This window comes from Protomyctophum bolini, assembly GCF_963924005.1.
Source record: "Protomyctophum bolini genome assembly, chromosome: 5".
NCBI classification, from domain to species: Eukaryota; Metazoa; Chordata; class Actinopteri; order Myctophiformes; family Myctophidae; genus Protomyctophum; species Protomyctophum bolini.
The window spans coordinates 32945891-32950832 of record NC_137866.1 but is presented as its reverse complement, the minus strand read 5'-3'; positions in this window follow the sequence as shown (position 1 = coordinate 32950832).

The window sequence follows — 4942 nt, the reverse complement described above, 5'->3', positions numbered from 1 at the left end:
ATGCTGCTGTCTATATGGCAGTGACTGCCAGCCTCAGATTATGCTATCTTCTCACCGACCCTTGGTAACCGCCCAGATTGTTGTTAAAAATGCTAGTTCTGGATGATGTTTAGTACTGCACATAGAATTCTAGTGTAGCACCACCATCAACATGCAGGGACTGATGCAGGGCAGACTATAGGGTCCAGCATTCACAGCTATATTATAGGAGAATTGAAATGCATTCTAAACAAATAAGCTGAGCATGATATGTTGGAGGTTGGATTCACACACACCAGTTCAGAGCCCTCAATTAAAACAAGGAAAGCAGTGTGTGTGTGTGTGTGTGTGTGTGTGTGTGTGTGTGTGTGTGTGTGTGTGCGTGCGTGTGTGACGTGACGTGACGTGACGTGACGTGACGTGACGTGACGTGACGTGACGTGACGTGACGTGACGTGACGTGACGTGACGTGACGTGATACGCTATCAGCTTGTACTGTATATCTGTTATTTTACAAAAAAACATGAAAATTCGTTTTTAAAAGCGTTTAACTCAAATCTTTGCTTCTGGGAGTTCCTGGAACAAAATATTTTGAGATTGAGGTCTGAAACCAGCTATGTTGTATATGGTTAAGAGACAGTCGCACTGAGGAAGAGACAGGAGGTGGAGCTGGAGGTAGCAGAGTAACACGGTTGGATAGATGGGTTGGCGACCCCTGAAGGGAAAAGGTTCAAGGTTCAAGGTTGTACTTTAGACAATGTAGCAGCATAGATAACAGCAAACAGCAAGCAAAGGGATAAAATAACGAGTGCAAAAACAGGGGGGCAGAAATGAAAAGAAGAAGATTGACATGAGTTTGACATGAGTTTGAGAACACACTGATTATAGCAACATACATTTTTCAGAAAACCGTTCCGCCTCAGGTCTTAATGGGTCTTGCTCTGTTGAGTTGTATGACCCATGAGTATTTAAAGTGATTGACTTCTTTCAGCAGTGCCTCCCGTTGTCATTAGAGGTGGATGGTGTAATCAAATCATCTAATCTAACTTTATATAGAAGATGAAGTTGTAAGTGATAACCACGAGTTTCTTTGCCCTTAGCCCAAGACCAACCTCGATAGTGTTTCTTCAAATTATAATAAAATGCTGCTCATGTGCAGTGAGGAGGATTATAAATATCATTATGCAGGTCAGCTAATGAGGGCTCTGGCATCCACGGCTTAAATATAGCTGTTTTAAGTTTAGCTACGCTAGATGCTATAGGCCTGGTTGCTAGACATGGCTAAATTTGAAACAGATCCTCTTCCCTGCTTCCCAACATTTTTTCCTTGCAAGCTAAATTCAGGTTTACAGGGCAATACTTAACCAATTAGTCTTTTCAATGGACCAGTACTTTTGGTCTGACCTTGTTTAACCTCAGAGTCATGAAGTCCATTCATCATTTTGCTCATTGATTCAGGTAGGGTAAGTGATTTTTGGTTAAAAGGTTAAATCACTAATATATTCTGTAGTAATCAGAGTGTTTGTTCAGTAACAGAGGTCTCCCTTGATAAACAGAAAATACATTTTCAGGTAGGTGACAACATTTCTGTTCATCAGGAGAGAGTAGCTATTAATCAGTTTCTTTTTTATAGTGTTCCGGTTCCAATTGTGTCTGCTCATTTCACTTACAATTTCACTTAATCTGTATCCTGACTGCGTTCTCTATCCTGATTGGACTGAAAATACATTTTCTGTTTAAGAAAAAGCTGGAGAGACATGGAGACTCCCGTCACTGAACAAACACTCTAGCATTGAATATCATAATATAGAGCTTTTAACACTTATTTTAACCAAAGAAAATCACTTACCCTACCTTTAAATTATAGGAGGTGTGCAAGCGAAGTGAAGAGGTTATCATGAATGAACTGGCAACCTTAATGCAGATGTGCTTACTCTGCAAGACTGCGAACAACCCAGTAGTTGCTGTGATTGACAGTTTTGACAGTTTGACTCGTTTTTGAAGCTATGCCTAAACCTACCCCTAAACCTAACCTCAGTTAAACTATGTCTGCCCGGGAGGCAATCAGACACATGGTAAGGCGGGTTGGTCTATCCCAGAACGTTGGTGGGATTCATAATCACGGTCACTGACATAACCCAGTCTCAAGGAATGGAAAAGGCTCCATGTGAGATGTGCATTGGCTACACATTAATATATATATCACGATCCACTATGTTGTGATATTGCGATAGGCCACTGTAAGCAAGGTGATATATTGCGATATATTTACCAAATATGTGTCTGTGCAGTGTGCAGTCTGACTTACAGTACATGTATGCATTGTACAGACTTCATCTGGCACTGTGTGTACTGTATGTGTATAAATCAATCATCATCGGTTTGTGACCTCCAGCTCTCACTGGATCAGTTCGTAGCTGAGTGTGAACGGCCGGGATGAGGATCAGCATCTCCAAATCTGAGGCCATGGTTCTCAGCAGGAAACCGGTAGATTGCCCACGAGTTCAAGTATCTCTGGGTCTTGTACATGAGCGAGGGCAGGATGGAGCGGGAGATCAGCTGGAGAATTGTGTTACCACACGTAACATTCTGGTGTAGCACCCGTCCAGGGATTTCTGTAGGGCTTGTGTTAGTGTCCAGCATTCACAGCCAAAGAGGAGGACGGACTCTACGGTAGCTGAGAAGAAACTGATCTTGATGTGTCTGGGGAGGTTGGATTTCCACACACTGGTCATACCATTAAGAGCTCTCCAGGCAAGTGCCTTCCTCACTTTAAGGTCCTTCTCTGTGGAGTCGACCCATGCTCCCAGGTATTTAAAGTCACTGACCTCCTTTAGGACAGTATGTGATCAAGACAGATCTGTCTGATATTGGAGGATTGGCTAACATTGGCTTCCAAAGTTTGAAGCATTGGTCCATTTTGAACAAAATGCCTCAAATGTTATCATGAACGCAGCGTGCGATATAATTTATACATTTTGCATGCACATCTCATGCCAATAAAGATCTTTTGAATTGAATTGTGTGTACACTCACAGTTTCTCGTCGATCTGGGCTGCTGGCGTGCCATTCTCGACAGACAAACGGAAGGACAGACAGACGGACAGGGGCAAGGCCAAAACATCTCCAGCCTGGCATGGACAACAATATGTCAAGATAACTGAGATTGTCTGCACACTTGAATTGTCTATATTGACCTCCATTATAAAATTAATATTGATAATTATATTAACAAATGATACATAGCTTGCGGAGTTAGTTCAGTCAGATATACTAGAGGGGTTCATTCAGTGTTATGCAAGACCCATATGTAATTCGCTAACATGGCAATCAGCTGACCAAATGACCGGGGTATTTAAGCTCACCTAAGGCTGGATTCTTCTTGCGTTCTTTCCTCTGCATATGCATTCCTGGTGTTGTCATGTTTGCTCCCACCGCCACCTACACCGGTGGGCTCTTCCTGTTCCCTGTGTTGGGCGTTGTTATTGCTTTTAATAACGATTGTAAAATTGTGAAGAGCAGGGAGAAAAATGTAGCAGAGCCGAATGCCAAGATAAAATATTATATGCACACTTGTTCAATTTATTCATGAGTTATCTGACTGAAATAAATACAAATGCAAAGTTAGACTACTTTGGGCTACTGGCAGCATGTAGGGCTGTATACAAAAATATTGGCACAAATTTGTATTCACCAAATTGTATTATGTTGTAGATAACTGAATTAGCTACACGACAATACAATTTGGTGAATTCATGTACGGTGTGTACTTTCCTACATTGCGCTGATCAAAGCAATTGATCATTATTTTATTAGACAGACATGCAAAATAGTACAAGTCAAACACTTTGTCCAAAAGGATTACACCAAAAACGTCCTTGCAGTGTTGTTTGAACAGTCATTTGAAGAGTCAAACACTGCTGTAGCACCCCCTATGTGTGCAATTTAGTTTTAAAAAAAATACTGTGACCATTCTCTTGTGTGGCCCCCTGGGGCCCCTAATCTAGCCCCTGGTGTGACTATGGTCATGGCAGACCCCTGAATAGTATCTGTCTGATGGGGATTGGAATAACGGTGAGCCTGTGGCCCTTAACACGGCCCTTGGTGTGACTATTGTCATGGATGGTAGATATACACCTGAAACATGTTTGTTTGTGCTAAGTTTGGTGCATATTGAAGCAACATTGTGTCTGTGGCCCTGAGGGCCCCTATGGTCCCTGGTGTGACTATTCTCATTCCAGACCCTGTAGGCTACTGTGATTGTGCTGCCGTCCAGGCGTCCACCCATTGGGACATTTTAATTTAGTTAGTTAAACAAACATATACAGTAGGTAGGTGTGGTACTAATGTGAATGTTATTGTATTGTATATTTGTCATTTAATGTCTTGATGAATTGAATACACAGGACACTGGAAACAAGCCCCTAGGGAGTTTTTGTGTTATCCTTACCTTTTATCAATCGTTATGAAATCATACCTCTGTACTATTGTCAAACTGTTAATAACATATCCAATCAATCAATCAATCAATCAATCAATCAATCAATCAATCAATCAATCAATCAATCAATCAAAAAGGAGTCCATGTCCTACTGTCCAAAAGTAGTGGGAGGTCTGTTGGTACATGTCACTGCTAGTGCACACTGCAGTGCTACTGTAGGTCTGGACTGGAAGTCTCTAAGCTGGAAGTCCATAACTCTATGGCTGCAACTCCATGCAAGTGGATGGGATGAGGGATAATTCCGGATATGATATGAATTATGAACCAACCAGTGCAACCACACAAATTCAGAAATGCACGTGCCAAAACCTCTTGTCGATCATGCGACTGCCTCGCGCAATGCATGCCGGGAATTGGCGTTCTCGATCCTATGATTTTTCTCCGATGTTTTAGCGGCAAAAACTCCACCTCCTATGAAACACAGCGGCGGCTGGCTGAGGCAGCACTCCTCCCATATGACT